The sequence below is a fragment of the Pan troglodytes genome, chromosome 3, assembly GCF_028858775.2.
Source record: "Pan troglodytes isolate AG18354 chromosome 3, NHGRI_mPanTro3-v2.0_pri, whole genome shotgun sequence".
Lineage (NCBI taxonomy): Eukaryota > Metazoa > Chordata > Mammalia > Primates > Hominidae > Pan > Pan troglodytes.
In genome coordinates, this window is record NC_072401.2 from 151,580,061 (window position 1) to 151,594,288 (window position 14,228).

At 34.6% G+C, this 14,228-nt stretch overlaps 1 protein-coding gene across 24 annotated transcripts in view; it reads right to left on the reverse strand.

The window, feature by feature from the left end:
* The window catches only part of IQCM (IQ motif containing M), a 464,883-nt gene extending 451,406 nt beyond the window's left edge, over positions 1–13,477 (reverse strand). For 5 of the 24 annotated variants that reach the window (XM_054683882.2, XM_054683877.2, XM_054683888.2 and 2 more), the window contains exons 1-2: positions 13,195–13,438; positions 12,906–12,983 (exon numbers count right to left, since the gene is read on the reverse strand). The gene's annotated coding sequence lies outside the window, so the exon portion shown is untranslated. Of the gene's footprint in view, positions 1–12,905; positions 12,984–13,194 lie in introns of all 24 variants that reach the window. The other 19 variants (XM_054683878.2, XM_054683884.2, XM_016951055.3 and 16 more) reach the window with 10 other exon arrangements.
* Between the last annotated feature and the right edge of the window lie 751 nt (positions 13,478–14,228).

Here is a 14,228-nt window from a genome sequence, read left to right on the forward strand (position 1 = left end):
AGTTCAGTGATGTACAGCCAATCACTACCAATGTTGTTTCTGTTAACTGATGAGAATTCCTGTCAAACAACTTGTATTGGCCCACTTTTTGCTCCCTTTGCCCTTGAAAACCTGCTTGTAACAAAAGCCAATGGAGCATTCTCCAAGGCAACATAAAAGTAGGTCCTGGGAAGCTTTCCTAACTTTGGCTCAAGTAAACTCTAAATTATATTTTGTACCTCAGCTTCTTTCTTTTAGAATGACAAATGTATTTGAGAAATGCTTCATATTAATTCCCCTTCTCTAAAATACATAACATTTTCAAGGTTATATAGTAAAGAGACTTTTAAAAATTCTTTATGTAGTCAGATATTTCCTAAAAGTTCTTTATTGTGGAGCATGTTTCTGGTAATTCTTAACACCCCTAGAATCTTGTGTTCTACAGAAGACACTCGGGAAAATGCTGCTCTACATATGACAACAATGACAATACTTTCTAATGTTCTATGTTTGGAGGTCAGGAACAATCCTAAAAATTTAATATATATGATCTCATTTCATCATCACATCAACTTCATGAGTTAGACTCTATGATTAGCCCAATTTTATAAGGTAACTGATCCTCAGACAGATGAAGTAACTTGCCCACGATCCATGTGCTAGTAAGCAATGGAACTGAGGTTTGTACCCAAGCCTTCTAGTTCCAGAGCCTGCATATACTCTTGAATACTTGGTATGGAACGTCATTAAAGCTTTCTGAGACATAGATCGTGTTCAAGAAAAAAATCCTTCCATAATCTTGATTTTGTCTATTTCCCTTCCTATATCATGTTATGTGCCATCATAAGGACAATTCCCATGTAATATATTATATAATGGGCAATTTAATATTTCCACCATATGCATATTACAACATTTGTAATTGTCCCACAGTTCTTACTCTGCTCCTTTTTCATTTATTCTTTTTACTCTTTGAGAGAAGGTTGGAAGTTTCTATTGACATTTATTCAACCTCATTGAGCCTTTCTTTGACCATCTTCAGCCTACTAATAAGCATGTCAAAGGCATTCTTCATTTCTCACATTTCCTTTGATTTCCAATCTGATAATTCAAAAATTTCTGGTACAGTTGAGTCTGATTCTGATGTTTGTCTCGTCTCTTCAGAGTGTGCTTTTCGCCTTCTAGAATGCCTCATTTTTTTTAAAGCTGGACAGTTGCATGAAAAGGAACTGGGGTAAATACACCTTTAGTGTGGAGTTTTATGTTTTTCTGGCTAGAAGTTTATCTGTGTCTACATTTGCTTCTCTTATAGGTGTCAACATTTTTGCTAGTGTTTTTGTTTTTTCTCCTCAGTCATCTCTGGGTTTCCCTACAGACTATTTCTTAAATAGGGTCTGAGATGTGCAGTTCTTTGAGTTCTAATTTTCTGTTATTGTATAAGGGCCCTATTGATGTGGTGGTAAGATGAGAGAGGAAATGTTCTATAATCTTCTGAGGGTCTCAGTCTTTTAATGAGCCTCTGCCCTTGGGTTGTGATGTGATGATGAAATGAGATCATATATATTATGATCTTCAAAAGTGCTTCTTAGCTTCTCTCTCCTCCCCTTAGGTGATACAAGCTGGAGGGGGCTGGCACTAGATATTTTCCTTCCCCACATGGAAGGCTACAGGAGGCTGGAGTTGAGTATTTCCCTTTCGTCAAGTTGGTTAGGCTTTTGTAAAACCCAAGGAGATTTGGCTCTGGTAAGATAGTTTTCCTTGAGGGCAGGTCATTATTAAGGAGAAGAGAGCACTGTGGGCTTATTTCAAAACAGTTACTTTCTCCCTCACCCTGACAGAAGCACAAGAGGATTTTTCTTTAATCTTCACCATGACAACCTAGTAGAGCTCCTGGACACAAAATTTACAAAGTATGGGGGCCTTCCTTAAGCTAGGACCCTGGGAATTTTTATTTCTCAAGAAAGTCCACACTCAGTCTTCAGTAGTCAATTACCCTTTAAGTGTCCCTTCCAGGTTCTAGCAGCAGTTTCCACTGCCAATGAGCTGTGATTCTCTGTATCTGCCTGTCTCTCCAGTTTACAGAGTGACAGACTGCCCTGTGACCTCAACTGTCTAAAGAATCTAAGAAGAGTTGTTGACTTTCAGTTTGTTCAGCTTTTTTCTTGTTGTGAAGACAGAAGTGTTGACTTCCAAGCTGACATGTCAGACCAGAAACTGGAAGTTTTGCCTATTTAATTTTTGCCCTGTATGTTTATCCCTTTTTTAGAAAAGAAGTATTGTTATTAATAGTTGCATTAAAATAATCCAGATGGGCTTGGTAGACCTCCACTTTTTAATTCTAAGTTCTATCGTGGTCTTTTCTAGTAACATGTGAGATAAACAGTTGTGCAGTGGGCAGATTTCTCACTTTAATACATGATTAAATTTGAAAGATATTTAGTGTATTTCCCTCTTTTCCACGGACACTTTCTGGATACAGTATAAGTAGCACATCCCTTTCAAGAATAGCATCTAGGGCATTTACTAGTAAAATGAAGTGCACGAAGTAGGATGCAACCTGCTGGGAACATATAACTGCCTCTAATCTTGAATGATGATGGGAGAAGTATTCACATTGCTGCCCTGTTGGCCACTTAAAGGAAAAGCCAGTTGTGAAGTGTTCTATGCTAAGGTTTGTACCATTCATAAAGCTGTCAAGCCACCAGTAATGAGCAGTAAGAAATATGAGAAATTATAGGCTAGAGTTGCATGAATATGTGTAAGAAATTTTAATCTGCTCTTGAGCATATAGAGAATAGTATGAGTACTCTTGCTATGTAGTTTTTAAATTTTATTCTATACTGTATATCTACAGTGATTCATTCATTTTATTTCTTGGAAATGCTTTTCTGTTTGTTTTTAAATAAATCCTTTATTGGGAAATTAGCTCAAAAAAGTACATGTTAAATAAAAAATGAGCAATGAATTTTCTTTTCTCTAGAGAGTTCATAATAAATGTGTAACTGACACAAAGTGTTTTTCAACATTTTCCATCCGTTGGGATGGTCATTTCTAGCCACATGAAACCAAGAGGAACAAATATCCTGAAGAAATATCAGCATCTGTTTTAAAATTATCTTAAAATTTAACATGTAGCTGCAGAAGATATTTTTATGTGTCACTCTGTGAAACATGACCTTTCATTTAGATCAGATAAGGCTTTTAAAACAACTTTGTATATTTTTAATTCTAAATTTTTTCATTACACAAATAAAAAGTGAAGTAATAGCTGTTGAAATGTTGGCTCCATTAGCATAAAAAGAATTTGCAAATGGTTAAATATTTCCAATTTCATATCGATGTCATCAGTTGCTTTGAAGGAAAAAAACAGTTAATTCCAATAGTGTTTGATTTTTATTTTTCATCTAATTCTTGGACTGAAATTAAAGCTTCTGGGTCTTTAGTCTGTCAAAATTAAACATCAGATAGTATTGTGAATATGCATGTAACAACAGCTTAAAAATTCAATGTTGAAGATTAAATTATTTGTTTTTTGATGTTAATATGAATTTTGGTAGTGCACAATGACAAGTTACGATGCCTTTGCTAAATTAATAAAGCTTGGAGAAATATAATTGGAGTTGGTTTTGGTACACACATAATATATACATTCACATCCAAAATGAGCTATGATATTCTGCCAAATGAAATAGAAACTTTGATTGTCAAAATATGCAAAGAAGTATATATAGAAATATTAAATATATTAATTTAAAAGAATTTTTGTAAAAAGCTGTTAATTTTTATGTACATGCTTTAGCATGGTATTATGTGCTTTCTTTCTTTGCAGCTCAAATGGATTATTTTTCCAGGATAATATTATTTATTTAATTTAGTTTAGTTATTTTTTAAGGAGGTATATCGGTCACCTCAAAGATTTATCTTATTTTACGTGTCAAGAACATTACACTTATTCTATTTTGGCTAATTTGAAATATACAATAACTTGTTGCTAACTCTAATTTCTCTACTGTATTATCAAATACCAGAACTTATTTCTCCTATGTAACTGTATTTTTGTACCCATTAACCAACCTCCCTTCATCCTCCTTCCCTTCTTCTCTTTCCAGTCTTTGGTAACCAGCATTCTGCTGTCTACCTCCATGAGATACATTTGTTTTAGCCCCTACATATGAGTAGGAACAGGTGATATTTGTCTTTCTATGCCTAGAAATTGAGAAATGGTAATAAACTTTTATAAGTAAGTCCCTGGTTACATTTTATTAAATAATAGCTGGAAATTTTTAATAAAAGTCATCAGTAAATAAAGGATCAAAAATCTTATGACCTTGAAGCTTTTCACAAATTGCAATTTTTGAAAACAAGCTTGTAAACAGAAAAATCTATACATGTATCACAGCAAAAGCAAAGGAAGGATAAACAAATCAAACTATGAGAGCTTAAAAAACATACATGATTTAATTTTGAAAATGTATATTTGACACTGACAGTGATCGATCTTACAAAAAAATCAAGAAAACAATCCCATTTACAATAGCTACAAAACAGGAATAAATTAAATCAAAGAGGTGAAAAATCTCTAAAAGAAAACCTACAAAACACTGATAAAATAAATTGAAGAGGACACAAAAAAAATGGAAATATATTTCACACTCATGGACTAGAAGAATGAATATTATTAAAATCTCTATACTATCCAAAACAATCTACATATCCAACACAATCCCTATCACAATACCAAAGACATTCTTACAGAAATAGAAAAAAAATCCTAAAACTCATAGGGAATCATGAAAGACCCCAAATAGCTAGAGCAATCCTAAGCAAAAAAAGCAAGGCTAGAAATATCACACTACCTAATTTCAAATTATTCTAAAAAATCTACGGTAATCAAAACACCATGGTACTGACATAAAACTCCAAGAACATACACTGGGGGAAGGGATAGACTCTTTTTAAATAAATTGTGCTGGGGAAACTAGATATCCATATGTAGAATTAAGCTAGATACTCATCTTTTGCCATATATAAAAATCAACTGAAAATGGATTAAAGACTTAAATGTAAGAACTGAAACTAGAAACTATGAGAAGATATTGAGGAAATGCTACAGGACATCAGTCTGGGCAAAGTTTTTTTTTGGAAGGTAAGATCTCAAAAGCACAGGCAATCACAGCAAAAATAGACAAAAGAGATTACATCAAGCTAAAAGGTTTCTGCACGCAAAGGAAACAATCAACAAAGTGAAGAGACAACCCATAGAATGGGAGAAAATATTTGCAAACTACCCATCTGACAAGGAATTAATAGCCAGAATATATAAGGGAAAAAAATTCAATAGCAAAAAGAACAAATAATCCAATTTTAAAAGTGGTCAAAAGACCTGAATAGACACATCTTAAAAGATGACACACAAATGGCCAACAGGTATATGAAAAAATGTTCAGCATCACTAATCACCAGGAAGATGCATGTCAAAACCACCTCACCCCAGTTAGAATACTATTATTAAAAAGACAAAAAATAACAAACGCTGGTGATGATGTGGAGAAAAGCTACCACTTTTACACTATCAATAGGAAAGTAAATTAGTATAGTCACTGTGAAGAATGGTATGGAAGTTTCTCAAAAAACTAAAAATAGAACTACCATATGATCCAGCAATTCCACTGCTGAGCATATTTCCAAAAGAAAGGAAATTGGTATGTTTAAGAGATATCTGCAAGCCTATGTTCATTGCACCACTATTCACAATGGCAAGATATGGAATCAACCTAAGTGCTCATCAGTGGATAAAAGGATAAAATGTAGTATAGATGCACAATGCAATATTATTCATCCATAAAAATAATGAAATCCTGTCATTTGCAGCAACGTGGATGGAAATGGAGGTCATTATGTTAAGTGAAATAAGCCAGTCAGAAAGACAAATATTGCATGTTCTCACTCATATGAGGGAGCTAAAAGTGTGTCTCATGGAGATAGAGAATAGAATAGTGGTTACTAGAAGAGACAGAAGGGATGAAGAAAAGTTGGCTAATGAGTACAAAAATACAGTTACATAGCAATAAGTTCTAATATTTGATAGTGCAGTAAAGAAATTATAGTTAATAATTTATCATAATTTATCATAGTTTTCAAAATATCTAGAAGAGAATAATTATAATGTTCTTAACACAAAAAGGTAGATGTTTGAAGTGTTGGATATCTCAATTACCTTGATTTTATCATTACACATTGTATACGTGTATCAAAATACCACATGTATCCCCAAAATATGTACAATGTATCATAAAAAAAATAAAGAAAATCTATATTTGTGCTTCAAGTTTCTCAACTTGGGAGAGGAATCTTGATGAAGTGCTTCTTTTTAAGTTGATAAATATATATCCTCTATCAGAATGTAATGAAATTTAGAAGGGTATGACTGTAGTATCTAAGTTTTGTGAAATATTCATAGAAATTATAAATAGAAACAAATTTGATGAGTTGTCTTGTAAGACAATTTTTTGAAGAAAGTTACTCTAAATGGAAGTAAAAAGGTAGCAAACACTTTTGAAGATGTTTGGTTTGGAATATTTACACATTTTAATATTTTGAAAAAATAAGAACTAAGGATATCCTTCATTTAATATTTGTCCTGAACTTACCAGGCACCTCAGCACCTGTAGAGAGTGTTTTCTCAGTTAAAAATAGTGTGGTCTTAGACAAGATTCATTGAATGTATCAACAAGTTCAATTTTATGAAAAACCCAGCTACCCGGGAGGCTGAGGCAGGGGAATCGCTTGAACCTGGGAGGTAGAGGGTGCAGTGAGCCGAGATCACATCACTGCACTCCAGCCTGGAGATAGAATGAGACTGTCTCAAAAAGAAAAAAAAAAAACAGTTGAAAAATACGATTTTCAGACAAATACTGGTGTCACTATAATAAAAACAGATAGGCTAAGAACAATCTTACAGTATACAAATACTTCCCAAAAATGGCTATTCCGCTTATAGTCATTTTTTTGATAGTCAGATAACCAAGTGGGTTTTTTGTTTGTTTAGCTTTAATGTATACGGACATATTTATTTTAATTGACTTAAAGATTTTTATTTTTGAAAATAGTATTTGAATAGGAGTATTTTATAGTTTGAGACCAGAAAATAATTGAATTGCCAATAAAATAAGAAATCTTACCCAGTATCAAACTTTAGTAATTTCAAAACATAAGAGTAAGCTTGATACACAGGCAACACCTAAAGAAGTCTGAGGGCAACAATACAACTCCTCGACTGATCCTTGCCACATTAGGATGTGCTCTGGTCCACATCTAACTCATGTAATCACCAAATGATGCATGAGAGGCATTACTTACGGAGTGGGAGCTATTTTGATCATAAAGCATCTCCATTTCATATTCTGATAATTACCTAAAACTGACATTGACAATTTCAAACAGGATATGCCCCAGAAATCTTTCAATCCTATTGTTTACCATAAGCAACCCAGATAGATCAGATATTTTCTGCTGAAAATATTCCACAGACAAGTACTCTCAGTTATCTCTTTTCCTTAATAAATACCGAGTGTCTGATTAGCACATTTCCAGGTTTCTTTCCTCTCTCTCTCTCTCTCTCTGTAGATATACAGATATATATCTGTATCTCCAACTCCTCCCTCGGTCATAGATCAGCTGCTTTTTCCTCCCCACAGGTATTACAATGTTAGAGTACGGGCTGGGCATGGTGGCTCACACCGGTAATCCTAGCGCTTTGGGAGGCCAAGTTGGGTGGAACACTTGAGTCCAGGAGTTCGAGACCAGCCTGGGCAACATGATGAAACCCATCATGGGGCACAGTGGCACATGCCTGTAATTCCAGCTACTTGGGAGGCTGAGGCAGGAGGATTGTTTGGGCCCAGGATGCAGAGGTTGCGGTAAGCCATGATTGCGCCATTACACTCCAGCCTGGATGACCAAGCAAGACACCATCTCCAAAAAAAAAAAAAAAAAGAAGAAGAAAAGTTGGAGTGCTTATACCAAGATAATAAACCTATTAATAGAGGGATACATATTATTTCAAAAACATATAATTTTTTTTTTCTTTGAGACAGAGTCTCGCTCTGTCACCCAGGCTGGAGTACAATGGTGCAATCTTGGCTCACTGCAACCTCTGCCTCCCAGGTTCAAGCGATTCTCCTGCCTCAGCCTCCTGAGCAGCTGGGATTAAAGGCACGTGCCACCACGTCCGGCTAAGTTTTGTATTTTTTTAGTAGAGACGGGGTTTCACCATGTTGGTCAGGCTGGTCTCAAACCCCTAACCTTGTGATCTGCCCACCTCAGCCTCCCAAATTGCTGGGATTACAGGCGTGAGCCACCATGCCCAGCCAAAAACATATAATTTTAATTATTTTGAACATCACCTTTCACTCTCAAAACCGTCTGGATTTGGATTGGGTGATAAATCATGTGATCACCCTAGCTATTATATTTGAATTTATATAACCCGCCAAACTTTGCCAAGTTTGTATGAATGATATTTCATTCCTCCTATGTAACATATCTGCCAATTAAACACTCGAAGTAGTAGGTGGTGCCTGAACCCTGCTATAGCTGTCAGTTTCCCATTGGTGTGATTAACCAAGATTGGTTAGATTTCTTAGCTTGCTTTTCTACTCATAGATACTGTTCTATAAGAAGAACAAGCCTAAAAATTTCTAAAATAAGTGGATTACATTTCAAAGTCTTTACAATTTAGAGCAAGCCTTTAAAAAGAGGCACCTGCTTGAACTGAAATATCTTTCAAGTCTACCAAGGACACAACTACATTGCATTATCCCTGCCATGTACCAAAAGCACATGAAAAAAATTCATCTTTGATAGAAATCTGGTGATTTCTTTCCATCAACAGAGTTTCCAAATTATTTAACTGAGTAATTCTGAGCTTTTCTCCTTGCTTTGGATAATAATTAATCCATAACCATGTTTAATGAATAACATATACATAGTACTGTATGTTTGTGGCATCATTCTAATACAGCTTATCTACATTCTTTTTCCCAAAATATCAAGATATATATTAAAACAAAAAACAAATTCAAAAAAGAAATACAAAACCACTTCAGCACAGTACCCAACAATATTAACGTAAAAGCTTTTATGATAGCGAATGGACTGATCCACAATATGTCAAAGTTTATCTCTGGCATTTCCCTGCTTCTCTTTCTCTTTTCCTCTCTTAGCTCCTGTCTCCTCTGCCCCACTCCCAGGTATCCAGGGTCCTCATTCTGCCTTTTGGATGACAATAGTGAACCCACTTCAGTGCTCTCAGCTCAGGCTTGCCTTATACTGAACAATCCTGAGGACTAAATTATTTCCTTTTTCTCTCTTCCTGGGCTCCATCAAAATGTCCATAACTACAGAAAAGCAATTTAATTAAACTAAGCCACACTGGACTGTGAATAATTGATTAACAGACTACTTAACCCTCCCTGGGATATTTTTCTTTTAAAAGAGGACACTGTAATCTGAGTGACTCTGTAACAGGCAGAATTTCAAACAGTTCAAAAAAGTAAAGAGAAATATATAGGCTTCATTCAGGGAGATATGTTTTGATAGAAGGGCCTTCTAAGAGTTCCTTAAATTATCCATGTTGGTGGCCACATACTCAGCCTCCATTCCTAACTAGGAGAATAAAGCATTGACTGAAATGCCCTTTTCCAGTTTTATAAGTGAGCAGCAAAGTACTCTCAAAGGAAGGCATTTGACTTTGAAACAGACTTCAGAAGTCAAAGTATGGTTTATTACTCCTTTGGGTGAACTGAGAAATACAAATGCTTCTTTTAATTTGGAGCCATATTCCTAAGAGTCATCCTTAAACACCAAATATCACTATGACAAAGGGCAAATCCTTTGTTGTGGAAGTGACCCTTTTTAGATTAGTTACATGTTTTTTAACTTTTAATTGGAGGATGGGAATGAGCACCAGAAACATATGATATAGCTCTGTATATTGTGAAGATGCAAATAACAATATACTGGAAAAGAAACCTCATGCTAAATTTCTTCCTTTCATTTTATCCATTCTACCTTCTAGATCTCTCTCTCTCTCTCTCTCTCTCACACACACACACACACACACACACACAGACACATACACACACACTATCCTTTGAGGATAGTAAAATCCACTATTCCTCAAACAGTATTTACAGAGTATTCTCTTAAAATTTAGCTATTATCTAAAATTTTGGAATAACATTCATAATTACAATGCTATCATATCATTATTGTTAATAAATTAGGTTTGACGTGATTAGGACTACCTTTTTGCTTTGATTGACAGTGTACTTTTTTTCTGCCCTTATACCAGGTATAAAATGCAAAGAGAAGGAACTACTTACTCTCGGCCTTCAGTTTCACTGACGTAAATTGAAGCTGAACCTCTGCTCTGGCTAATTGTGTATTTTGCCCTCCCCTACACCCAGGTGACAATGCAGACCTCTCTGGTCATGATAAAAGCCTCTAGCATTTTACTTTGTTGTAATAGTTTTAAAAATCAACAACTTAATCCTGGTTATCAGTCAGCTACATTAATATCTCAGAGTTAATGAGCATCTTTTTGCAGAAATGTCAGGCTATATTTAACCCTCGGTGAACTTTTTCATTGCATTAAAATATTACATTTTGTCTTAATATTCAAAATTCACATGATGGGGCTGGATTAAGGGTTACTACACAAGAAAAGCATTCTTAGTCCTGGCATCCCCCAAACAAGAAAATTTTTATTATTTTTTTCTTTCCACTCAAAAAATAAATCCTTCTCAGCTAAGTAAATTTTCTACACCAGACCCTGCTGTACTATTAGCTTCAGATCTATCGTCTGAAAGAGGTTGTCAGTTTCCCACTCAAAGGTACATCTTGAATAGGGTGTTCTAGGGTAATATAAAATATTGAACAAATGTATCTAATGCATCTTTTTTTAAAAGACATGAACCCACAAGAATGGGAAGAACAGGACAGGAGACAATGGCAATGAAATTTTTAAAGCTGAGAAGCAGGTGGACAAGAAGTAATTGAAGTACTACACCCAAGAAAGCTCAATCTTAAGTCAGTGACAGGAAAAGCCAAGAATTAACTAGTTACACAACAGATACCCCCAAATGCTCAGCAACTAGCAGTACCAATGTCTCTAAAACTGGGAATTAAAAATGGGTAGGCAGATAGAAACCTAAAATAAGGAGACTGGATAAAAGCTATCTGAGAAGTAATTAGATACCTATATGTCTTCCCCTACTCCACTTTAGTTACTTAAGTTACTAGAATCTTGTTTGAATCTAAGCATCTTTATATTGAGCTAGAACAAACTGATTCATCTCCAGATAAGGAATACCTTTAAAGAATTCATTTATTGGCTAGTCCTCAATAATATCCCCCTCTCTTCAGAAAAATAGAGACCAACAGGTGCCAAAATTATTATTCCAGAGTCCTTAGCACAGAGTGCCACTTGGATTTTCTCACAAGCTGATAAAGTGCAAAACCTGCTCTGACCCATTTAGAACTCCAAAGCTTCATTACAAACCTCCCAATAATTGAACAACTGCAATTCATTATGAGCATGCTGTAATCCAGGGCTTCATGAAGAAAGTATCTGAATGATAGGAAGCAGTTGAAATGAATCTTCTGAATTCCTTTACATTTCTAAAAGTAAACAGGAGACTCTCTGGATATGGTTAAGATACAGAAAATCAGATGGAGCCTAGGTCCTGAGTTCTTTAATATTCATTGCAATAAAAACTTTTGCACACTACCTAAACTTCTAAAATACAGAGAATTATGTTTTAAAATTGCAAGACCTTCCAAGAGGAAATATTAAAGTACAAATGTCTATCAAACACTGGTCAAATAATTTCACTCTAAATGATAATTCATGTTGATAGTTCCATATTAAAAATCATGTTACAAGCCTGTAACTTCCTCCCCTTGAAAACATATAATTAGTCATGCTACATTGGAATCAGCTTTAGAAAATGATCTCTTACCACCAGAATTATTTTCACAGTCCATTCTGAAAGAACAACCCAGTCTTTATCAAGCTAATTATCTTAAGTATACAGGGTAATTACTTCAAGATGCTCAAGGTGATATCTTTATACTTAATCATTCCAAAAAAAATAGACTGTTAATATTATTAGTATGTTTTTAGAACTCCATAACAGATTTTTTTCATAACAAATGACAAATATCAATCAGGTATCCAGAATAGCTATTCTAAAACCACTATTCACCTCTGTTCCATCTCACTTAGGGACAGTTAAGATTAATTAACAGTTAAGATTAATTTCTCTGAATAATTTCTTTGACCTATCTCTTGGATCTATTATTAGCCTTTGACCCAATGGGCAGAGACCATCAAGAGTAAAAAATGTATAATGCTGACGGTTCTGTATATGACCACTCTGGAATATGAATCATATACAGTTAAAAGCTAGGATTTTTCTCATGCCACATTCAGTCTTCCAATTCAGTCTTTAAAGAGATTAAATATGTCTGTGTTCAAGAGCACTCTAAAAATCTATATGTAAAAGACATTTAGTAATGGCGTTGATTTACAAAAATAAAGCAATAGTAGAGTATCCTACTCTTTGAAAATGCATGATTTTATTTTCTCTTTGTAAGAGGCTTCTCAAATAAGTGGTGGTCTCTGTTGACAATAGTCATAACAGCTCAGTATTAACATTAAATATATTTAATTTGGCAAAATCATTTAGCCTTTAAAAGGAAAATTTTAAGTAGCCCAAATAAGCAAACCAACTCTCGAAGCTACATGGGGGTACAGTTTATAACTGAAGGCACATGAGGATGCAATGCTGCTTAAAATCAGACACTGACCAAGGGGCCTGAATTGTTATATAAAGACAATGTGGTATATTAGTAACTTCTACCTTAAAGTTTTTCATTCCAAGGTCATTTGTTTTTCTTCCTAGAAGGCACAGGAGAGTTCATTGAAAATATGCTCACAGCTTGTAAAACAAAAAACATTGTCAACCATATATCTTATCATCTAAGCAAAAAAATTTATAAACATAATTTTATCAAATCCTAAGAAAACTTATTTCTTTGAACAAATTCCATGAGAAAAAAAAATGTGCCTTGCAGAAAGTGTGTAAAGCTTTTTATAAGAAACAGATAATTAATACTACTTAAGCCAATTGATAGTATTTAATTACTTACCGTTTTGCCTTAGTTCCAACAAAACTTCTAGAAACAAATTCACTGCCCCAAAATCATAATAATCTCAGTTGCTTCATAGCATAGAAACCTTGTATTCTTCCTTTATTATTTATCTTTAATTATCCAGCTTTATATTTCTTTAAATTTTTAAGACCAATCCAAAATAGGTAATGAATATTTCAAATAGATTCCTAAATCCTGCCAATCTTCTCATTGCTTCTTCTCACATATGCCTGTCTTCTTTGGGCATCAAAAGAATTCTAGAATCAGAATACTTATTTGTGATGTATTAGATAATTGGCTATTATTATCATCCTGCCTATGTCAGGGGGAGCTCTCTATTCCAAACAGTATAGGTACAGACTAAGCTCCTTCGTGAAGAACACCAAATCTGACAACAGAAAATAATAAAATGCCTCATAGGAGAAAGACTCTACTTTTAACATGTAAGATTTAAAAGAACTCCCACACAATAATAATGGGAGACTTTAACACCCCACTGTCAACATTAGACAGATCAAAGAGACAGAAAGTTAACAAGGACACCCAGGAATTGAATTCAGCTCTGCTCCAAGCGGACCTAATAGACATCTACAGAACTCTCCACCCCAAATCAACAGAATATACATTTTTTTCAGCACCACACCACACCTATTCCAAAATTGACCACATACTTGGAAGTAAAGCTCTCCTCAGCAAATGTAAAAGATCAGAAATTATAACAAACTGTCTCTCAGACCACAGTGCAATCAAACTAGAACTCAGGATTAAGAAACTCACTCAAAACCGCTCAATTACATGGAAACTGAACAACCTGCTCCTGAATGACTACTGGGTACATAAAGAAATGAAGGCAGAAATAAAGATGTTCTTTGAAACCAGCGAGAACAAAGACACAATATACCAGAATCTCTGGGACACATTCAAAGCAGTGTGTAGAGGGAAATTTATAGCACTAAATGCCCACAAGAGAAAGCAGGAAAGATCCAAAACTGACACCATAACATCACAATTAAAAGAACTAGAAAAGCAAG